Raw genomic sequence first — 24,504 nt, forward strand, 5'->3', positions numbered from 1 at the left:
TATTTTGGTGTGTCACAGCAGAGGTTGTGACAGAACCATTGTCTTCTGAGGCAATCGTTTTCCATGGAGAACAGACAGCCTGGAAATGCTGGAAATTAGGGATCTTCTCATCTTTTGACCTAAAGGGTTGATCCAGACTCATTTACGGAGTTAAGGTGTGGAGTAAACGATGTTCAGGAAGGTTCAGCTTGGTAGCAATTACATAAGCAAAATCTCTGGAACAAAACAAGCAAATACAAACATTGCTTTGGTGTGTGTGGGCCCCGATTGCACAACTCGACGCCTTGAGCTGACCCTGTAATTAGTCATGATGGTTCCTGACGTGGATGTACCTGCATGGGGGCGGGGGAGACACAGTTACACCAACAAAAACATTCTCATTTTTGCATGACCTGACGTGGCCTCCTTTCTCCCCAAGGGGAGCTCGTTTGGACAAATGATGTTCGCCACGGGCAGATTCTGAACTGGCAAATGCAGGGAAACTAACAAAAAAGCAGCAATCAATGGAGAAAGAAAGTCCAAATCAATTCCACAATATGAAGAGGTGAGAAGAGGCAGGGGCCGGCCCTGTGAAAAGCAATGAACTGGGAGAAAAACGTGGGACTCGGGCCTCTCTCCTCCACCTCAGTCAGACTGCGTGTCCCTCTTGAAAATGACAAGAGCCCTGGAAACGCAGACGTCAAATTCAGCAAATAGGTACCCTGTGTTTCTTCCGAACAGCACAGACTTTCTGTTAGAATGGGAATCAATCTATGAAAAGAAATCAATCTGTCAATATGTTCCTGTTTTTCTCCACCAGCAAGGAACTCAGCTCATTTTGAAAAGCCAAAAGGAACACAGGCTGCCTCTTAGAATGAATGCCCCAGGGAAGCTCAGCGTTTGGAGGTCAGATGTTCTTAGGAGATCAGGAGAGCTCCTCAGTCTGCCTGGCTGTGGGGAGGTGGAGAAAGCAAGCCTGGGTGATGCTATGAGGTTCCTCCACTCACTGTGGAGGGCGGGGCGGGCAGAGGAATCCACAGGGCCCCAGTGGTGAAAGCAGAAGTGTTAGTCGCTCAGTCGTGTCTGGATCTTTGCAACCCCACGAACCGCAGCCCGCCAGGCTCCTCTGTCCGTGGAATTCTCCAGGCAAGAATACTGGAGTGGGTTGCCGTCTCCTTCTCCAGGGGGTCTTCCCAACACAGGGATCGAACTCGCATCTGCCACTTGACACTGGGGAAGCCCAGAAACAGGACGAGGTGTACTACCTCCCATGCAGGGTTTTATTGAGGGGAAAAAAAGTCTTCGTCTGTCTAGTGATTATAATTCTCTCTCCGGATGAGCCTCATTTCACCCTGGGCTTCTCATCTTGAAGGAAGGAAAAAAACAAGTTGTATTCAGCTATCAGGGATTCTTGCAGACCTGGTAGATTCCCTTGTTCAAAGCTCTTGGGTTTGTGTGAAAAAGCAAACAAACTCAGAAAGCAAAACCCTAAAGCTTCCAACAAATTGGAAATACACAGTCAATGAGGGACAATATTTATCTTTTGGAGAAGACCTTTAAATAAAGACTCAGAGGGGGAAAAAAAACAAAAACAAAAGAAAAATAATCATTTGGTGTATTTCCCCAACATATTGGATTTTTGATTGTCAGTATATGCATTTTCACTTCCGCCAAGACATCTGCATCCATCCTGCTTATTACCAGAGATTGAGCATCACCAGGCAAGACTGTTACTATGGCAAGCGCTTTTATCGGAAGAGGAATGTAAATGAGAGGAACTCACAAAATGTACGGCGAAAACAGGAAGGCAGAGAAAAAAAAAATTCTTCCTTCTTGGGCCTAAGCATTTTAAAGGAGATGGTGACCATGAAATATTTAACAATTACCTATTTAGGTAAGCAACCTCATTGTAAGAACTGTAGGAGGCACCAAGGCAAACACGGGAGGTTTCCTGATCTCAAGGACCTCGCATTCTGGTTGGGGAATCCTGCCATAATCAGCACAGATGGATGATCCCCTCGATGTGATACACACGTGGTGAACTGAGAAAGAAGCTAGAAAACAGGTGCGTTGGGAGCCCAGGTAAGGGAGATACGATGGGCGAAGTTTGATCAAGAAAGATCTCTTCTGGGAAAGGGTGTGTAGACCTTGTTTTTAAAGGGCAGATAATGTCGGGATGGATCAGAGACAGTTAAGTATTACGGAAAAGTTCAAATATATATTCGACGGTTTAAGGGGTTGACTAAAATAGGGAAGAAGTAAAGGGAAAAGCTGGAATCCAGATGAAAAAGGTAAATGCATCTCAGTTCTGGGGGGATTGCTTTTGAAAGGCTAAGGAATTCGGACGATACCCTGTAGGGAAGGGTTAGGGGCTGTAGGTTTCTGACCGGTCCTGGCTTCCCGCTTCTTTGTAAATAGGGACAGGTGTTGAATGACAGGTCCCCCGGTCCACCTTCCCCCGCTGGGGTCGGGCTGGGGGCGTGGACGAAGTCCTCATTCAGCAGTTCGCCCGCTCACCATCCAGCTTTGTTCTCATTCCTGTTCTGAGTTTGGCAAACACTCCCTGAAGTGTATTGTACTGTTTCCAGGCTACCCCTCACGTAGCACAGCCTCTGCAGAGTGTCGGCTCTCTGCCAACCAGCCCCGATCTGTTCCTGAATCAACATTGAGTGTCTGCAGCCATATCTCCCAGCAGCTCGCCAGCCCCCTGCAGGAACCCACCGGTTTCTAGGGGGTGCTGACTGCGTCCATGCCCTCTCACCGTCGTGGGCAGGGCTGGGCGTCAGAGGGAATGGCTTGCACCCTCCACGTACTCTTGGCCTGCCTTCAGATAGTCTTCTGGTTGCTTCCGAATTGCGGACTCACATTTCCAAGTGCTAGAAAAGTCCAGTCTCCATCACCCTTCCCGAGCTGGCAGGCTGGATGCTCAGACCTGGTGGATACTCTGAATTCACCAGGAATCTCAGCTCAGCTTTTCCATACCCAGTCTACCTCCTAGCTAACCAGGCACGGGCAAGGAACATGATCTAGAAAGCAATGCACTAGGGTATTAAACCTGCTATTGTGTGAAATGCATTAAAAGAACAAAGAGTGTTAGGAAGAAAGCTAGAGAAAGAGGCTCAGTGTCCATGGAGAGATCTGGGTTCTGGAAGTGACAGGTGTTCTTAGCCTCTGTCGGGTCTGACTCTTTGAGACCCTAAGGACTGTAGCCCACCAGGCTCCTCTGTCTGCAGGAATCTCTAGGCAAGAATACGGGCGTGGGTTGCCATTTTCAAGTGGTACTAGATGGGAAAGGAAGGGATAGATATGAGATTTGTTGTTTCTGTTCAGTTGCTCAGTTGTGTCCGACTCTGTGACCCTTTGGACCACAGCATGCCAGGCTCCCCTGTCCTTCACTGAGATAGATAAATGGGAAAAAAATGGACCAGACACGGCGACTCCTCGGCCCGAAGGAACAAACAGGACGGAGTCCAAGGCGACTGAAGAGCTTCTGGTGTGGACGATGGAGAGGAGGCAGTTGCCATTAACAGAAATAAGGAAACAGGAGGGACATTTACCATCCCCACCCCGGGCTGGGTGGGTTGAATTTAAATGCTCAAGTAAAAATGGAACTCTTCCTCAGTGTCTTAGAGGGGGAAATGGTGCTACTGGGTGAATTTGTTAGTGAAGGGGAAAAAAAAAGGAACAAACTGGTAAGAGATGCAGGAATTAGCTCAGGGAAATGTTCATGTTTAAGAAGAAGTTTGAGGGGGGAAGAGGAAGAAAAGTCAATAAAGAGATAGAGAAGTGAGAGCCAAAGAGGTCGCGGTTGAGCCAAAGTAACTCAGGGTCACAGAAGTCAGGCAGCCCCAGATTTCAGAAGAAATAGACCAGTCATGTCACATGCTCTTAAGAAGTCATGGTGAGCGGGGAATAGCCCCTGACTGGGAGAGAGGAGTTCACGCACGTTCACTGGTGCAGTGCACCCGTCCTGGTGGAGATGGAGCAGACGCCGCCAGCCAGGGCGTCTGTAAGTATGAATAGTTCGAGAAGTTTACCCAGATCTGGATATGAATAAGCAGCCATCGTTGAGAAATTTGGCAGAGTCAAGAATGAGGGCTTCTGTTCAGTGTGGGCAAAGCAGAGACTGAGAAGATTCTGGATGAGGGGGGTCATTGTTTAGAAAAGAGGAGGAAGGTATTTTATGCTCATTTAGAAGAGCATAAAATGTAAAGTACTTTTGTACAAAATTTGTGCAACTGTAAAGCTGAGCGCTGAAGAACTGATGCTTTTGAACTGTGGGGTTGGAGAAGACTCTTGAGAGCCCCTTGGACTGCAAGGAGATCCAACCAGTCCATTCTAAAGGTGATCAGCCCTGGGATTTCTTTGGAAGGAATGATGCTAAAGCTGAAACTCCAGTACTTTGGCCACCTCATGCAAAGAGTTGACTCATTGGAAAAGACTCTGATGCTGGGAGGGATTGGGAGCAGGAGGAGAAGGGGACAACAGAGGATTAGATGGCTGGATGGCATCACCGACTTGATGGATGTGAGTCTGAGTGAACTCCAGGAGTTGGTGATGGACAGGGAGGCCTGGTGTGCTGCGATTCATGGGGTCACAAGAAGTAGGACATGACTGAGCTGCTGAACTGAACTGAACTGAAATGATGTAGAAAATAATAAACATTTTTTACCAAGAAACATCAATAGAAACCTATATAAATGGAAGGATCTGAATATCTTATCAGGGGAATCGTTAAAATATTTTGTTTTTTTCTTTTCTCCTTGTCTGTCTCTTTCTTTCTTATTTTTTAAGTTATGAAAATATGATAACATATTTATAGGAGACATAGAAAATACAGAACAAAATTACGTATAGTTCCACTATATACTACAATTGCTTGTTTTAAGTAGATAAATTAAGATTTTTAGTTGGAATTTCAATATCGAATTCTCCAAAATTAATAGAATGAATGTAGAGAGAAGTAGAATACAGTAAACCTGAAAGACGTTGTGAACCAATTTGACACAATTAAGATTTACACAATTTTCACACAACAGTAGGGTACAAATTTCTATTCCAGTTCCTGTCAACTATGAACCAGGATACACTGGAGATGCTGGCACACTAAATCCAGAGACGTAACACCAGGTGCAGAGGTTTCATGGTGTAAAGGTGTTGAATTAACTCTCTGATCACCGATCGGCACGTTCAGCAAAGTCGCCTCTAGATCCCATCGCTCTTTATCTTTCTCCTTTAGCAGCTCCACAGATTCCGTGCACAGAGTGTCTTGAAGAACACTTGAAGCTAGGCGCCATCTCCATTTTTATTTGTAGAATCTGACAGCCCTGCCTACTCTCCGCGCCTGAAAACTGTCCAGGAATGTCCCCTCTGTGGGCTTCCCAGGTGGTGCCGTGGGAGGGACTCTGCCTGCCAACGCAGGAGATTCAGAAGACTCGGGTGTAATCCCTGGGTCGGGAAGATTCCCCTGGAGGAGGGCACGGCAACCTCTCCAGTATCCTTGCCGGAGAATCCCATGGACAGAGGAGCCTGGCGGGCTATAGTCCATGGGGTCGCACAGAGTCAGACATGTCTGAGCACACACGTGCATCCCCTTCCGTATCTTTATTTTGGTGCAAATCATCAGTACCCAGTTCAGGATTTATTTCCTTTTTCTGTTAGTGAAAGAGGTATGGTGGGGTCTGGCTTCTTGCTGCCCAAAAGCCGCTAAACAGGCCAGGATGGTGGAAAGGACAGTCTGCTGTATTTCAGACGCTGGGAACTAGGGAGGGAGGGGGGCAGACATCTGTCTGAAGCCTGACTCCCCCTACCAGCCCCCAACTAGTGGGGCAGGAGCTTAGACGGAGTGCGGGACAGGGGGGATCTACATCCAGAAACAGTCATCTCTGACAGTCGCCTTCAGGTTGGTCCTCAATGGTCTGATCAGCTCGTGCTGGTTGCTTTAGGTACAGCTGATCTTCAGTTCCAGGGCCCATTTTCCCCCATTTCTTTATGGCCAGTTCTCAGAGTGTGGCAGCTCGTGTCCTGGGTACGGTCTGGTCATCACGTAGTTATCCCGTCCACCTGGGGTTTCAGTATCTATAAGACAGCTCACACGATGTGGCTCAGAATATCATCTATAGTCCTGGAGAAAGAACTGAAGGTCCTTGACTATGGTTAATGAGTGCATTCTTAGTATTTGGTCTCCTTTGACTGTTTTCCTCTGTCTTCAAGGTTCTCAATTTTCTGCCGGGCCGTGGGGTCCTCGTCCCTGTCGGGTCCCGCTCTGTCTCGTCCACATCGTCGATTCTTCTCTTAGGAAAGCGTTTTTGTGGACATCTCTTCTCTCCTTGGGCACCTCCACCTAAATGTGTCTGAGAACAAGCTTGTTACCTTGTCTCGGAAACAAGCTAATGCTTCACCCCTGGCCTCCCTACTCATGTCAGGGATGCTGCCTCCAGATTCGTGGTTGCAAGGGACAGAAACTCCTCGGGCCCAGCCGTGGTCAAACGGCAATTTACGGCCTCGGCGACGAACCTGCCTGAAGGGCGAAGGCGGTAGGGCCCAGGGCGGTGGAGCAGGGCTCAGGCATGGTCAGCACCCTTCTTGTCCCTGCCCACCCTGTCGGACGGCCTTGTTCCCTCTGGGCATGCGGGTCCTAGAGGGCAGCCCAGGCTAGACTCTGGCTCTGCCAGTTCACAGTACGACCCAGCACCTAGTTACCGACCCTTCCTGAGGCTCCCTTTCCTCCTCTGCCAGCTCCACTCTGAATTTGGTTCTCCAGAAGCAGAGAGATTTGGATGCACTTGGTTGCCCGAGGGGATAGTCTCAGGAGAAAAGGAAGCAGGGAAGAAGCCGGACAGGCTGGGGCGATGATGTCGTCTCAGCTAGAGTCTGCACTCCCTCCGATTCCATGGGGAGCTCTGCAGAGAGAGGTGGTGTGCAAGGCTGGACCCCTTTGAGACAAGGAGCCCGGAACCAGCCTGGGTGTCCCTGTGTTAGCTGGGTGCAGGTTGTCTCTGCAGGAGACAGAGCTGGGGAGGAATAAGCTCCCGGGAACAGAGGCTCCAGCAGGGTCAAGGCCAGTGGAGTAGGAGGGGTATCCTGGCAACTGGAAGCCTTGATGCTCAGCAGTGGAGGAGGCCAGGGCAGGACGCCAGCAGTGTTCACACTGCATGTGGAAGCAGGGTCCGCCTTGTGGGTCTCAGTCACAGGAGGCGCATGCCTGCAGCGTGCTGAGGCGCTTCAGTCATGTCCGACTTTGTGCCACCCCATGGCCTGTAGCCCGCCAGGCTCCTCTGTCCATGGGATTCTCTGGGCAAGAATATTGGAGTGGGCTGCTATACCCTCCTCCAGGGGACCTTCCTGACCCAGGGTTCAAACCAGAGTCTCCCATGGCTCCTGTATTGCAGGCAGATTCTTCACTGGTAAGTGACAAGGGGAGCCCCGTGAGAGATGCTTAAGTCATTATCTGGCATACAACAGGCACTCGCTAAATGCTACATGATGATTAGAGCTACTTTTCCAGTTTTACTAGTAGCTCATGAGAGATACTGGGCTTCCCCCATGGCTCAGGTGGTAAAGAATCCGCCTGCCAATGCAGGAGACGAGGGAGACGTGGGCTGGATCTCTGAGTCGGGAAGATTGCCCTAGAGGGGGAAATGCAATCCACTCCAGTATTCTTGCCTGGGAAATCCCATGGACAGAGGAGCCTGGAGGGCTACAGTCCATTGGGGCGCAAAGAGTTGGGCACGACTTAGTGATTGAGCACATGCATGAGAGATATGGAAAACAAAAAATATGTGTTTTGCCAGAGTTGATAAAACTTTTAGTTTTTGCTCAAGAATCTGTGGTCTGTGATCCATGGTTTTACCATTTTTTTGGTACCATTTCTGTAGTTCCAAATATTCAGCAAGGGCGACATGTTTGACTATCCTTTGACTGTTGGTTTTTAAACAGATTTTTCAGCATCAAATCCAAGGTCATCTTTGTTGTCAGTCAGGGTTACAGGAGGCTCCAAAGAAGCAGTTCTATCTGTTCTTACTCATTTCTTGGCGGCCTCTCCTTGGCTTTCTGTTCTGTGACAGTCCCGACCTACACAGATGTATTTTGCAAGCGGGATTTTGTGCTACACTGTATCAAGTGTATTATATTGCAGTCGTCATTCTAGACATACATCAGCTGCATTGCTTTCATCTGTAAATCTTGTAATTCCATCACAAAAGCAATCAAGTTGTCTATGGAATGATTAGTTCCCTACAAACACCTGGTGATTATGGCTCCTGCTTCTATTATCCACGGATGCTTTCTGATTTCCCCCTCTCCTTCCTCCATTATTTACTGGAGATTCAGGGTGTGCACAAATAATTCAGATTTATCATGTCTCACCGGTTATTTTATAACATCATTAAGTAGGAAGATGGTACTGTACTTCACAGATGAAAAAGTTAAAACAAAGAAATGTGTGAATTGAAGTGCGATGGTCCAACTGTAATTTTTATCTTAAAAGTCCTCAAGTTCCCTGGAATTGAAAATTTGGTTTTGAAAGGAGTCCACCTTGCCCTTCATTTCCTTTGGGCTCTCAAGCCTTTCTGACTTAGTGGGGCTGCAGATGACTACCACCTTTTATCTGCCTAGAGAAAACCAAGGTTTATCATTGTAGCTTTTCCTAGTGCACCTACTAAATTTGCAGCCACAGTTTTTCTCTTTCTCCATCTCACAGTTATTTGGGAACACGTCCAAATGCTGTAATTTACATGGTCACTGAGCCAGAATGTATCATTGTGCATGGAATACGGGTTGTTCAGTCGCTCAGCCATGTTCGACTCTTTGAGGCCCCATGGAGCACAGGTGGCCCTCAGTTCAAGCTGGAAAGGCGACAGAGTCACAGTACAGGGAGGATGGTCCCTGGGCCGAGGGTGCTCCAGGCATGCGTATCCTCTTTTCCTCTGACAGATGATTAGACAGTTGCAGTTGGGATAAGAAGGGGAAATAAGAGGAAAGAACTGGGGTGGAAGCACCCAAAGTGTTTGGCTTGAGCGGGAAGTGGGGAGCAGTTGCTGTCTTCATGTTAAGATCCTGGAGTACCTTCCGTGTAAATGAGCTCTTTCCTGCTGAGGGCAGTAGAAATTGGTGTGGATGGTTAGGAACAGAGGATTGAGCTGTATAGCAAGCAAGGTTTTGAAATGTCAAATTTTGTTGTTTACTTGCTAAGTTATGTCTGATTCTTCATGACCCCACAGGTTGTAGCATGCCAGGCTTCCTTGCCTTTCACTATCTCCTGGATTTTGCTAAAACTCATGTCCATTGAGTCGGTGATGCCATCCAACCATCTCATCCTCTGTCACCCCCATCTCCTCCTGCCCTCAATCTTTCCCAGCATCAGAGTCTTCCAATGAGTCAGCTCTTCGCATCAGGTGGCCAAAGTATTGGCACTTCAGCTTCAGCATCAGTCCTTCCAATGAACACCCAGGACTGGTCTCTAGGATGGACTGGTTGGATCTCCTTGCATTCCAAGGGACTCTCAAGAGTCTTCTCCAACACCACAGTTTAAAAGCATCAATTCTTTGGTGCTCAGCCTTCTTTAGGGTCCAGCTCTCACATCCTTACCACAATTTGAATGCATCAGTTATTCGGCGTTTAGCCTTCTTATGGTCCAGCTATCATATCCATACATGACTACTGGAAAAACCACAGCTTTGACTAGACGGACCTTTGTCGGCAAGTTTAGAGGCTAAAAATCAAATTTCAGTCAGAGAAATTCTAGAAAACTAAGGACACGGTTGCTTTTTGACTGCATTTTGTTGAAAGATGGAGAGAACAGGTTGGCTCTTCGGAAACTCCACAGAGATTCTTAGACGCTGGGGGCCTTGGGGACGTTACCTCACCCTGCTGGCAAAGGCAGCTCTTTGGTCAGTGGGATTGGATGGAAGGAGGCTCCACTCTTACAAAAAGACCAGGTCTTTTCTGCATCTAGGGAGTGGGTGGAGCACACTCCGGACCTGGTGTTTGCTGGCAAACAGAAGTTAAAAGGATGTTTAATCACGTTGTTTTTACATTTGGGGACAAGCAATTGTGGGAATCACAGAGTAGGCTTATAACTAGAATCGACATATTTGCATTGGATCTCATTTGCTTTTTTTCTTGTAATGATATCATTCAATTGATCTCTACATATTGATCAGAAACACGTGTTCACTTCATGAATAGAAGACGGAGAAGAGGTTCCCAAAGCAGCAGACTGGAGTGATGCCCTGAATAAATGCCTCGTTTACGGACACCAGTGTGGCTGTGTCCCCAACTCTGCCACCTGTGGGGGTTTATTGGTGCCCTAACAGCAACCGATGGGCCACATAAACACGTTGCATATTTATACAGAAGGCTCTGGATCAAACACGCTGCATTTGTGGGGTCAAACCTTTCCAGCTGCTGGCGCTCTACCGCCTATGCTCTGCCCGTGGTGCAAGCCATGGATAAAGTGCAACATATTTATTCTCAAAAACAAGACAGACTTACCCCAGTTTATTACATTTCAGCCACTACAAGCTCAAGATCATGAAGCCTAATGTTCCCGACTCACACTTTCCCACCCATGAGAGCAATGACCTTGTGCAGGTGAAGGTCATGCCCCCGGAGAAGGGCCGAGTGTAGACCTGTGTGAGTATACACAGGGGAGGCGGGCATGGGGGCCTTCCAGGGCTTGCAAACGGGGTCTCCTGCTCGAGGGTGAAACAGGGAGTGCGGCTGGAAACGGGAGGGCTGGTGTCTCTGGGGACCGGCAGCGGTGAGTTTGCTCTGCACCTGTCCTCTGGGCATCATGGGCTGTGTGGATGTGACGTCTGTGTGGAGGATGGGAAGCCAAGGTTGCCTCCCATCCACCTGCACGAATTAGCACAGCAGAGTGGAAACAGTGCACTCTGAAGCTGCACAGACCTGAATGTAGCTCCAGCTTTGCCTCTGTGTCGCTTCAGGGCTCTGCTGCCCTGAGCGGGGCGGTGCAGGGGCGATCCCTGGTTTCCTTCTGAGGGGCAGGGTGGCCGTGGTCACCTTGCCAGATCGCAAGCGCACTGCCCACCGTGTAATCAGAGCAGCTGGCAGAGTGGCCATTCTAGAGATGGGAGTAGTCGTTACTTCCTTTATCACCGCGGTACATACATCAAGAAGCATGTGAGGTTTTCTGGGTCTTTTCTGCTTTGCGTTGACCTGTAATACTAAGTGCGGAATGAAGTAAGCCAGAAAGAGAAAAACAAATATTGTACATTAGCGCATATACTTGGAATCTAGAAAAATGATAAAGATGAACCCACACACGGAGCAGGAATGGAGATGCAGACACAGAGAGCGGATGTGTGACACAGAGGGGAAGGGGAGGGTGGGGCGGATCGGGAGAGCAGCGCCAAGTGTGAGTTTTCCTAAATGAAGAGAGCTTTGTGGAGTTAAGTTCGCAGTTCTTGTAAAACTATCTAATTGGTAGGCTATCCATCAGCTCTGATAACACAGGACCCCGAATCATAAATGAACAGGATTTTCATCATTTTTTTTTCTCACCATTTCAGTTCTTTGACCAAAGTCAAGAATGAAAGGGAGAAGATGCTTCCTTAGTGGAAGGCAAAGGGGGACATTTTAAGTAAGTACATCTATGTTATGAGGTCATGGATCAGGATCTGAAACCTTATCTGCTAATTTTTCCTTCCATTTCGTTTGCAAGGAAGAGAATGACTGTCATTATCTGATGGATGTTTACTGTTGCATAGAGGGTTCAGCTCGAAAGCCTTATTGTGACTTTGGGGTCATTTCAGTCCACAGAAATGTGCGTGTGAGGAACGGGAAGCAGAACTCAGCTGCCTTGGTTTCCGGCGGGTTTCCAGCTGATGTAGGGGGAGCTCCCTGAAACCAGTGCAGCCGGAGCCCAGGAACCGAGAAAGGGAGACGCTCCGTGCCTGCCCTTCCCTGCCCCGCACAGGACCCCCCGCAGCCGGCACCCAATGCCCTTCCGGCCACACTCTTGCTCCTACCGGCCTGGCCGCAAACAGGACCCTGGCACTTTGTGAGTCCACCCGGCGGTTCTCTCTGTGAAGTTGCCACTAACACTGAACTAGGCCATCCTGAACCTCTGCTTCGGGGGAAACACAGCACTAGGAAGGTCCCGTGAGCCATTGGGTGCCACATTTTCACCAGCTGATGAGAGAGAGCCCTGCCTTGGAGGGAAGAAGTTTGTTTCACGTGTCCTACAAAGGGTTTTGATCGCAGAGGAATATGGATAAAGCTGGACATGAAGGATATGAGGGCATCTGAGGAGATGAGAGTGAGATGGAGCAGGACCCTGTGGGGCTCCTGGGCACAAAAGACGTCTGTGTCCCCCGTTTCTTGATTACAGGAATTAGGCTTCATTCAGGCTCCATGACCTTCTCTGAGTTCCAACAGGAAGGTTCAAACAGCTGCCAATCAGGGAAGGGAGGGGGTGCCGAAACCAGGAAAGAGCAGTCAAGAAGCAGTAGGGCAGCCTTGGAGCCGGGCCCTGGTTCCCCTCAAGGGATACACAGGAAGATATCTTGGAGCTTTCTGCAGATACTGAAACCCTCACTACACGGAAGTTAGCTGCTTTCTGCCCACGAACACGGAGGCCCTGGACGGCTCGGAACCAGAAAGTTGATGATGCTGACTCCACTCCCTCACTGCCAAGCCATCAGAAGAGTGTCCATGAGCTGATCACGCCCTCTTTTAACTAATACCATACAATTCTTCACTACCCCCTCCAGATGGGGTCAGAGTTTTGAAGGCATTAGCCCGCTGGGGCAAACCCCTTTGCCTGGCAAAGCAATAAAGCTATTCTTTTCTAGTTCACCCAGAGTTCAGCTTCTGAGAATTTATTCTGTCCTAGGTACAGAGGTCAGACTCAGCATCAAGAGCGTGGCGTTGCCTTAACTGAGATGCCATCTCCACTTGCTCCCATGGCCCAGCTTACGGTGCTCTCGTCGGGACAATGACAGCTGAGTGGGAAATGGGATTGAGGTACAAGCATCAGGCGAGAAGGGGCTTTCCCGGTGACTCAGTGGTAGAGAATCCACCGGCAATGCAGGAGCCACAGGAGATGCGGGTTCGATCCCTGGGTCGGGAAGACCTGGAGGAGGAAATGGCAACCCACTCCAGTGTTCTTGCCTGGGGAATCCCATGGACAGAGGATCCTGGTGGGCTACAGTCCATGGGGTCACAAAGAGTGGGACACAACTGAGCGACTAAACAACAGCCTGGCAAGAAAGAATGATGCACAAAGGGGATGATCTATAAGTCCTTAAAGCAGAGAGCCATTTTCCTATGCGTTTCATAGCTGGCTCCCCCGGCTCTTCCAGACAGACCTGTGCTGTCTGCATTATGACAGCTCTCTGCCTTTGTCCCTTGCACTTTTGTAATGCGTGAAGAGAGAGATTAATTGTATGGTGAAACTCTTCGACAATTTGCTGAACCTCTGCATTCCTGACATTAATCTTTCCCCAAGTGCCCTATGATTAACTTGAAAAATCAACCGGGCACAAGCATAGACTAGATTCATGTAAATGGAAACACATAAACAGCGTGCGGGATGGAGAAGGGGCAAGGCTGTCTGGCTGCCGAGAATCTGTAGCAAGATGATACATGAAGCTTTTCTGCAGACTGCTTCATCCGCGGAACGTGTCGGTTATCCGTCAGCCGGTGCTCAGGAGTTAGAATCGCTTCTTCTGGGCAGGGGCCTGGTAAGAGCACAGACCGGGGCTCCATTTGCAAGCTGCTTTCAAGTCATGCAAATAAGGATAACGTTTCTGTCTTGATCTTTAACAGAAAATCTCTCTTCCTCTTTGTTTGTGGAGTTTAGCAATCAGGTGCCTTTACCTGGATTTTCCTCTTTGTGAAGAGATACGAAGCACAGGAGGTCCATTTGGAGATTTTCTAGACAACGTTCCTGCGTGTTTACATCAGAGATGCTCTCCTGACGCCAGCTCGGATTAGTCGTACGCAGTTGGCTAGAGGGCTCTGTTGATCTATTCGCTTTGTAAGTTCTGAACCTCCTTCTCCTGCTCGGACGCTTCCACACGTGAATTTGTTCTTATGTAAATAAGAGCTCTTCATCTGTGCTCACAGAATGATGAGGATGAGCTGGATGGAAAAATGGAGCCCGTGTGCAGGGAGGCGAACACGGCCCTCGGGTGAATCCACCAGGGGTGGATTTTACCCCAGAGGCAGCCCCGGGTGCCTGCAGTCTGTGAGACCCTGAGCTGGCCTTCTCTTTCAGCTGCAAACTGTCATCTGAGTCATTCGCTACAGAGTTTCACCTCAAAGGCTGGCAGTTTGAGAATAAGTATGCACCATTGTTTCACCGACTACTTTGAGATTGCTAACCCTTGGCAGTCTGCCCTGAACTACAGCCCCAGCACATGAACCCGTTGTCCACCAGCCACCTGATGGGGCTTCCCTGGTGGCTCAGATGGTGAAGAATCTGCCTGCAATGCAGAAGATCTGGGTTCAATCCCTGGGTTGGGAAGATCTGCTGGAGGACAGCATGGCCACCCACTCCAGTATTCTGGCCTGGAGAATCCCACGAACAGAGGAGCCTGGTGCGCTATGGTCCACGGGGTTGCACAGCATCAGACATGACTCAGCGGCTAAGCACAGCACAGCACAGCCCCCTGATAGAGGCAAAGCGATCAGGACATAATTAAAATGCAGTTAGTCCAGTGGACAGACGTAAGTAGAGATTCTTAACAAGGGAAATGAAGGAATATGCTCAGGCCGTTTTCAGAGCTCAGTTGAAACTTAAATACATAAGTCATATCAAACCTGTAATGTTTGTATTTGAAGCAAAAATTAAAGTGGAATTTAGAATGGAAAGCGGCTCCCACTGATTATATTTTTTTCCTTTGTATATAGAAAGTGATTATATGACTGAGAAAGTTAAACCTTAGCAAAGGCTTGGATTTAAGTGAAAAGGCATGTAGGTTTATTTTCAATTATTCTTTCAATTAATGTTTATGGAGAGCTTCTGGGGTGCCTATCTCAGTATTTAGCAAACAGTCGTGAAGCTTGTAGCGTCAAGAGCCTAAGACAAATACCTGGACGACAATTTACGCGGTTACATTAAACAGGTCACACGCAGAATTTCCTGAGCCTAGCCCCCTTGTCTCTCATGCCCATGTCTGTTGCTGGGAAGAACAAGAAAATAATTAGAGATTTCATGATTACGGACTTGTTAGGACTTGATTACTAACTAAATTAATAATTTATTTTTATAGGCTAGATGTTCAGCTTAAAATCACACATGAGTTTATATATGTAAGGGAAGTGCTTTTGAAATGTAGGTACTTGCAGGGGTATAATATCAGGGAGCCAGATTGGACTAAAATTTGGTAGAAACATCACTAACCCACACGAACCATTTCCTTAAACTAAAGGTAGTGATTAATACTTCCATGTCATGCTGTGCTGTCCTGAGTCGTGTCTGACTCTCTCTGTGACCCCATCGACTGTAACCCGCCAGGCTCCTCTCTCCATGGGATTTCCCAGGCAAGAATACAGGAGTGGGTTGCCATTTCCTTCTCCAAGGGGGATCTTCCAGACCCAGGGATCGAACCTGTGTCTCCTGCATCTCCCGCATGGGCAGGCAGATTCTTTACCTCTAGCGCCACCTGGGAAAGTGTTAGTTGCTCAGTCATATCTTTTTTTGTGACCCCATGGACTGTAGCCAGCCAGGCTCCTCGGTCCATGGAATTCTCCAGGCAAGTATACTGGAGTAGGTGGCCATTTACTTCTCCAGGGGATCTTTCTGACCCAGGGATGAAACTTGGGTGTCTCACATGGCAGGCAGCTTCTTCACCGTCTGAGCCCAGGGAAGCCCAGGGCCACCTGGGAAGCATTTATTAAATTTATTAAATACTTACATAGCATTTATTAATGGAGAAGGCAATGGCAACCCACTCCAGTACTCTTGCCTGGAGAATCCCAGGGAGAGCAGAGCCTGGTGGGCTGCTGTCTATAGGGTCGCACAGAGTTAGACATGACTGAAGTGACTTAGCAGCAGCAGCAGCATTTATTAAATGCAAGGGATTGTTCTCAATTCAGTTCAGTTCAGTTGTTCAGTTGTGTCTGACTCTTTTCGACCCCATGAATTGCAGCACGCCAGGCCTCCCTGTCCGTCACCAACTCCTGGAGTTCACCTAAACTCATGTGCATTGAGTCGGTGATGCCATCCAACCATCTCATCCTCTGTCGTCCCCTTCTCCTCCTGCCCCTAATCCCTCCCAGCATCAGGGTCTTTTCCAATGAGTCAACTCTTTGCATGAGGTGGCCAAAGTATTGAGTTTCAGCCTCAGCATCAGTCCTTCCAATGAACACCCAGGACTGGTCTCCTCTAGGATGGACTGGTTGGATCTCCTTGCAGTCCAAGGGCTCGCAAGAGTCTTCTCCAGCACCACAGTTCAAAAGCATCAATTCTTCAGCACTCAGCTTTCTTCACAGTCCAACTCTCACATCCATACATGACCACTGGAAAAACCATAGCCTTGACTAGATGGACCTTTGTTGGCAAAGTAATATCTCTTACACACACACAATTCATTTATTTCTTTGAAGGAGCCTTATGAAGGGGATGGACATCATCTGTGTAAATAAATAAATGAAGGGTAACAGAATGTGTCACCTGAAAATATGCTTTTTTGAGGTAAAGGAGCTTGAAAAACAGCAGGTGTAACAAGGGTGCTCCATTTCCCCTGCCTTCCTAAAGCCAGGAGATAAAAGTGCCGCGTGGAAGGTGTCCTCCTTGTACCAGGAGGGGAGACACACTCTTCTGACCAGTGTTGGGGATGGAGGCAGGGAAATCTGTGCAAATAGATCTCGCTAGAGTAAGTCTAAGCTGTCCTTTGGTCCCCGTGTGTTTCAGTCACTTTTCCTCAAGGGTCTGTCTTTGTTCAGCCTGGTGTATGGACAGGGAGGCTTTGCGCCTCCTCTGAGTCTTCGTGTTTTCTGCGGGGCCTCACAGACGCGGACCAGCTCCTGTGCCTTTCCCTGGCTCGCCTGTCTTCCGTCACCTTAGCTCTCGTGCCCAGCCGGGAGGCAGCTCGCCTCCGCTCCCCTGACAGCCTCGGTGCCCAGCCCAGTGGGTATGCTCACAGCCTTCTTCATCTTGCAGGGGACTTAGGGGATGGTGGCGACCAGCAGTCCCACACCCATCAAACACCGATTTATGGCAGGCCATGGAGATGCACAGACGGTCAAGACCCAAGCTTTGGCCCGCAGCTTCCCTTCTGGAGAGAGGTGGGGGGCTGGAAAGCTGGTGAGAGCAGAGGGAGACCCCTGAGAAGGGAACGGGCGTGCAGTTCTGCTTAGAGGCCTCACAGAGGACTGGACGCTCAGATGCTTGGGCTGTCTTCTTAGAAGGTGGTCAGGGCAAGGTGAAGTCACGTCCAACGTTCCCCCGATTCTAAGCCTGGAGTTGAGGCCATTTGGTGGTTCTAGCTGTGATCTTGTACCAAGCAGAGCTGTGGTCGAGATTATGAGCGAGTAAGACAGTGACTTGCTAGGCTTGTTCCTTCTAATGGAAAGATCTAGGTCAACCGTAGGAGACAGAGGATGGAGACAGTGTCCTTCAGGTAAAAGCAGAAGAAACTAGAGTCTCTGGAGATAAACTGAAACCTTTTCTCTCGCCCCCTATTCCATTCAGGAAAAAAATCCATCAGCAACAGACCCTGACATTGACTCAATATCTAGGGTAACGAGATTGAAAAGCTAACAACACAGGGGAAAGGAATACTTCCGAGATCTGTATAATCCAGTGGTTTTAGCAGCTATCTTAAATCACTTAGTAAACATTTCTGAGGTGCTAAAACGTGCTGGGGCCTACAAAGCACTTCATGACGTGAGCGTGTGGGAATTAGATCCTACACATGGTGTTGTCCGCCACCGTGTACTGACACGTGTGCACACGTGTGTGTGTGTGCATGCATGTGCACGCCTGTGTATATGTGTGATTTAACAGTCTCCAGTAGCAACATGGGATGTCTCCCTCCCAACATAATCTACCTAAGAGCCTGCACCTAATCTAGTAGGACCAGGCTCACGGTCACACGCGCACGGTCACAGCCACGCACTTCCGCTGGCTGTTTACTTAGACTAGCACCACCAGTCGCTCAGTTGTGCCTGACTTTTTGCAACCCCATGGACTACACAGTTCATGGAATTCTCCAGGCCAGAATACTGGAGTATGTAGCCATTCCCTTCTCCAGGGGATCTTCCCAACCCAGGGATCGAACCCAGGTCTTCTGCTCTGAAGGCAGATTCTTTACCAGCTGAGCCACAAGGGAAGTCCAAGAATACTGGAGTGGGTAAAACCCTTTCTCTAAAGCACATTATAACATGTAATGACTGCATTTTAATAGCGTTTCAAGCATTTGCAGGTCACTTGCAGTCTTTGCTAACTTTAAGAAGGGGAGCGGACTGAACACCTTGTAACAAATGGCTGAAGGCTCAGCGTTGGTCCTTCCGGCCAGCTCGAATTCCATCCTTGTGAATTATGCTGGGTATCTTTATTTTGCCTGGGGAATGTACCTAATGGAAATATTTGGCCACTAACCACATAAAACCGTTATCAGACATCTGGGCACTTGCTTCATAAAAGAAAAATTGTAATCATGAGAAAATTAAAATTTCCAATTAAGATCTATATAAGTCATCTTTATGAAATGGAGACAAATCACGAGTTCTTCAGCCTCTGAGCCCTGAAGAATATGTCTCTCTTGATTGCTACCTGCCTGCACAGTATCTTCTTTGTCTGCAGAGCCATTGACCATTTGCTGTGATGATCCTTACTGGGTCAGGGAAAGCTTGAGAGAGAATGACTCTGCCTCAAAGAGTGGACACATGCTACAAGGAATCTCGTTCCTGGAATCCTATCCTGCAGAGTGGCCAGGGTTTTGAGAAGCTGTCAGCACTGGGAAAAAGAGACCATTTCTCACCTCCCCTGAAGAAGATGGTTATCACATCCCTTCGCCCTATTCTTTGAAATAAATTCTGAGAAATAAAGACACATTCTTCATATGCCAGGACAAAAATCTTTCTGAAACGAGCATTGGTGAGGACATGGAGAAATCGGAACTCGTCCACTGTGGTCAGGAATGTAAAATGGTGCAGTCACTTTGGGGAACAATTTGGCAGTTCCTCGAAAGTCTATACATGCCTTTTGGCCCAGCAATCCTACCCCTAGGCCAACACCCATGAGAACTGGAAACTTACATCCAGGCAAAACTGTACACAAAAGTTCCTATCAGCATTATTCATAATAGTCAAGTTGGAAACAACCCCAGTATTCCCCAACAGATGGATGGATAAACAGAATGTGGTGTATTTGCACAATGAATACTCGATATTTTATAAAAAGAAAGAAGTTCTGATACTTGATACAACATAGATGACCTTGAAGGCATTATGCCCACTGAAAGAAGCGGTAACGGCAGGCTGGATACTGTGCGAGCCCATTTACATGATATGTTCAGAGCAGACATATCCGTGGGCACGGGAAGTGGGTTAGTGGTTGCCAAGAGCTTGGGAAGACTTTGGAGGGAAATGGATTGTGACTGTGACGTGTTTTATTTCGGGGTGATGACAATTACATGGTGACAATTTCCCAACTCCGTGACTATACTAAAACCCACCGAATTACACACTTTAAAAGAGTGAACTTGGAGTCTGTGAATTATATTTCAGTAAAGCGGTTATCAAAAATCTTTCTGAGTGGCTTTCTAGAGTCCAGGCCCGCGTGCCTGTGAATTCCTGTAAATGATCAAGATTTAACTAGTTGTTTTGAGATGTACTATAGCCTGAAGATAAAATAAAACCTTTTAAAAAATAAACAAAGACAACAAAGCAATAAGAAGTGATTTTTGTCACATGTGTTAGAGTTTCATGTTTTCAAACATCCGAAGGGAATCATCCATAAAATGAATCAGAATGATAATAGATATGTTTTTGCAATGCTTTCACAGATGGTCTTATTCAAACACATTCTGAGTGATGATAAATACAGAAGCTTATAGAGTCAGACTGCGCTTGTGAGACTCTGGGTTGGAGATGAGACCAGAGAGCTAGTTCTCTGAGGGAGCGTCTTTTATTTGTCTTTGTATTTTCCGGGGCATGGATGACACGTTAGCTGAAGGAGAGATTAAATGGGTTATCACTTTCTGAGGGAGCACCTTCAACCGGCAATAAAATATCCCTTTATCTCTGAGATAATACAATCTTAAAGAATCACCGATTTCAGAATGTAGTAGATGCTGGGAAATGCTTCATGAAAGCATGCAGGAAGCAGTGCACATGTGAATGGAGAGGTGTAGAGTGTGTGCAAGTGGTTATCTGAGCAGATCCCCAGTGGGCTTCTAAAATCAGTTTCTCCTTTGCCTTCAGTGTGGGCTTTGCTGGTGGCTCAGACGGTAAAGAACCCGCTTCCAGTGTGGGAGACCAGTGTTCCAGCCCTGGGTTGGGAAGATCCCTGGAGAAGGAAATGGCAACCCACTCCGGTATTCGTGCCTGGAGAATTGCACAGACAGGGGAGCCTGGCGGGCTACAGTCCATGGGTCGAAAAGAGTCGGACACAACTGAGTGACTAACACTTTCGCTTTCACTTGCCTTCACTGTAATGGAGTTGGAATTCTGAAACATTTTTAAGAAATGAAATGATCCACAAATATTTGTGGTCTGGTTTACGGGCAGAGTGTGTACCAAGATAGGCTTCCCAGGTGGCTCAGTGGTAAAGAATCTACCTTCCAATTCAGGAGCCGCAGGAGACATGGGTTTAATCGCTGGGTCTGATCCCTGGATCGGGAAGATCCTCTGGAGAAGGGAATGGCTACCCACTCCAGGTTATTGCCTGGAAAATTCCATGGGTAGAGGAGTCCATGGGGGTGCAAAAAAGTTGGCCATGACTGAGTGCACACACACACCTGCCAAAGTGTTCTCTTGTTTCCTAATTCCTTCATCAGTTATGCTAAGAATTTCAGACTTGATGGCACTGTGGACAGGCTGCCACCCCTGAAACCAAAAGCAAGAACAACGTCTCCTGGTAATATACTGCAGACTCCTTATTCTGGAGTGAAACCTATCTCTCAGTTATATCATGTGATTAGAAAATGCCTTTATAGGAATTAAAGTTACATTGAATCAACATGGGACTTTTCACCAATCTCTAACTATTGGTTTTCCCTCACACCAAGGAAAACCAATGTCCCTCAGTAATACAAGGATTTTAAACTTTCCCCAGTAGGGAAATGCTTATTGTTTTTGGGGGAAGGAAATCAAGGGGAATGTGGTTTCTGACTATTACCACACTCTTCATTATTTGAGTTTCCCATAATTTTTCAGGTCACTTGCCTTTTTGAAAATATTTTTAAGCATTAAAGGTCAGCATGCTTCCCTCATGTTATTGAACTGGGAAAGTTTATAGTTCTCAGAATCTGTTCATGTATTGATTTAAAGAACAGGAAGATCCTCATTGGACTTTCTCTAAAATAACTGACACGCAATGAATCAGTTCACACCAGCCGCCGGCTTCAGCATCATCTACTTATGAGGTCAAGGTTCATAGCCCAGGAGGGCAGAAATGATGGTCAAATCAACCGATGTTTAAACATTTTTAGAATTTCTTATGGGTTTATTGACATGGACCAGCACATTCTGAGATGAAGTAATAAGTGCATATGTCAGACTCGTGGGGAGACTCTTGAGTTAAACTTAGATATAATTATATTGCAATATTAGTATCACAGAGCATTTTATAGATAGAAAACTATACAGCGTGATAGATCTCCTACTTCTAGACTTTAAATGGCTGTTGCAGTCTTGCTTGATCAGTTTTGTTTCTCACCCTGCGACTGCTCGTCTTGTGTGTGCTGAGTCACTCAGTCTGACTTTTTGCAACCCCATGGACTGCAGCCCACCAGGCTCCTCTGTCCATGGAATTCTCCAGGCCAGAATACTGGAGTGGGTTGCCAGACAGCTCATCTTAAGTCATAATAAATATGAGACCCCCATCACCTCTATTCTCACCTCCAGCTAATTCAGTTCATGACCTCCCATCTAGCCAAACTCTCTAGTTAAATTCTCGACCCTCTGATTTTACAGCCTCCAATTCCTAATCCTGGCACTTTCTTCCCATCAGGATGCACAAGTCATTCCACTACTCTAGATCTACTTATTCTGTAAAATGGCCTCTGGGTAACAGATTACAGTCCCGAGCATATGAAGGACTTTGATTCCCAGCATGCCTTCATAAGTTCAACAAAGCTAGCCTGGTTATGCAGCTAACACAACTGCCTATACAGTAGTGTGTGTGTGTGTGTGTGTGAGACAGTCACTCAGTCGTGTTCAACTCTTCACAACCTTACGGACTAGACAGTCCATGGACTTCTCCAGGCCAGAATCCTGGAGTGGGTAGCCTATCCCTTCTCCAGGGGATCTTCCCAACCCAGGGATCGAACCTAGGTCTCTTGAATTGTAGGCAGATTCTTTACTAGCTGAGCCACAAGGGAAGCCCAAGAATCCTGGAGTGGGTAGCCTATCCCTTCTCCAGTGGATCTTCCTGACCCAGGAATAGAACCAGGGTCTCCTGAATTACAGGTGGCTTCTTTACCACCTGAGCTATCAGGGAAGCCCGTACAGTACTGTAACAGGTTTCTAATATGTTTCACACAAATAATACATAAAAACAAACACAAAAAGTTAAGTCCGTTTTCATCTTAGAGCACAAGGTCTTGAAACGCACAGTAGTCGTGTACAACGGCTGGCGCACAGGGGCTGGCCCCGAGCGAGCAGGCGAGGAGAGTTCCTGAAGGGAGGAGGGAGAGGGCTGAGCTGAAGGAGCGTCAGAAGTGGGAGACAGAGGTAGGGGGAAGCTGCAATTTGACTCACTCCTGACGCCGATGGAGTGCAGGTTTGCATCGCTGAAAGTCTGCAACTTGAAGGTTTGTCTGTAGGGGACTTATTGTACAAGCATATCACCCTCCTGTGAGCTCTTGGCCATTCTCCTCTGTCTCAGACACGCGGCGCACACATTACCGACTTTGATTTGAAGTTCCATGAGGCAAGTCCGTGCCCGGTGCGAGACAATGTATTCCTGGAATTCACAGACCATCCTGGTTGATTTCTGCACGTGACTCCCTTCACACAGGTAGCCTTGAGATGACTGTTTGTGGACTGCCCGCGTGGAGGACAGGAGAGGAACACTGAGGCATGACTCCTCTAAGGGGTGTCTGAAGGGTGAATGATTAAACTTGCACAGGACACATTCCGTTCTTCCGTTTGACCTGTGGCTTTGGAAGTGGAGACCCTCCCGTCTCTGGGGCATCAGGTGGGGAGACGAACTCCTCTGAGAAGTACCTGCAGAGAACTTTGATCGTCAAGCACAGAGCAGAGACGAGGACAGATCTGAGACTCTTGTTTTCTGCAAAGAGGCGTGCTTTATATAACACCCCTTGGTCACAAATTGGCCATCTGTTGCTCAAAATAGTGTTTAGGATTTCACCCCAGAATGCTTCCAAGGAACCCAGGATGAATGTGTTTGTCTTGATATAACAGTCAACTTGATTTTGAGAGTGAAATTGTCATTTTGGTTCCCTTACCTAGCAGAAATGTGATGGCTACAGAGCCAGAGGATTTCCGCAAGTACCATAAACACATTTAACCAGGTGGATTGTTTTCAAAAGGTTCTTACACAGGCCACTTGGGTACAAAGGGTCAAACGCAGTCCAAACAAATGCACACCAGTAATAGGTACAAAGGGCCCGTGTCCTTGGTGAATGATTAATCATAAGCCATCATAAACAAAAATGTTCCATACATTTGATAAACAGGTTTGCAAAGGAGACCGGAAGCACAGGAGATAGTCACATCTTTCAACATGAAAGGTCAGTGGCAAGAGAGCTGTGTGCATTGGGGCCTTTACAGTTTTGAAGGGTTTTGTGTAATACTTGGAGTCAGACCGGGGTGGCTATGTCTGTACCCACAGGTCAGTAACAATATGTACATCTGTAATCGAAACTTGAGGTATTTCTTTCACCCTCTTCTGTTTTCCAGTCAGTAGATTATTTTATGCACGTCGACTCCCAGAATGGTCTAAGGGGATGTCAGTTTTCTCTCCCTGCATTTTCTCCTTGTGGGAATAAGAATTAACCATGGCAACCACAGATGGAAAGGCTGTTACACCCGGTTTGCAAAAATAAAAACAAAACACCGTCACATCCTCAGAGTAGCCTAAGAATAGTAGGCCAGAAGACGGGAGTGGGTAGCCTTTCCCTTCTCCAGGGGATCTTCCCAACCCACGGATTGAACCCAAGTGTCCCGCATTGCAGGTGGATTCTTAAGCAGCTGAGCCACCAGGGAAGCCCAAGAATACTAGAGTGGGGAGCCTATCCCTTCTCCAGGGGATCTTCCCTACCCAGGAACCGAATTGGGGACTTCTGCCTTGCGGGCGGATTCTTTTCCAATTGAGCTGTCAGGGAAGCCCAAGAACACAGGGAGATTATAACAAAAGAGACA

General features: G+C 47.6%; 1 long non-coding RNA gene across 4 annotated transcripts in view; it reads left to right on the plus strand.

The window, feature by feature from the left end:
- Positions 1-19,758, plus strand: part of LOC138990233 (uncharacterized) — a 31,497-nt gene extending 11,739 nt beyond the window's left edge. Inside the window, exons 1-4 of one of the 4 annotated variants that reach the window (XR_011466352.1) lie at positions 815-2,061; positions 10,494-10,614; positions 11,514-11,584; positions 11,757-19,758. This is a non-coding gene — a long non-coding RNA (uncharacterized lncRNA). Of the gene's footprint in view, positions 1-814; positions 2,062-9,200; positions 10,615-11,513; positions 11,585-11,756 lie in introns of those variants that run through there. The other 3 variants (XR_011466350.1, XR_011466351.1, XR_011466353.1) reach the window with 3 other exon arrangements.
- The last annotated feature ends 4,746 nt before the right edge of the window (positions 19,759-24,504 follow it).

The sequence above is a fragment of the Bos mutus genome, chromosome 12 (assembly GCF_027580195.1).
Source record: "Bos mutus isolate GX-2022 chromosome 12, NWIPB_WYAK_1.1, whole genome shotgun sequence".
NCBI classification, from domain to species: domain Eukaryota; kingdom Metazoa; phylum Chordata; class Mammalia; order Artiodactyla; family Bovidae; genus Bos; species Bos mutus.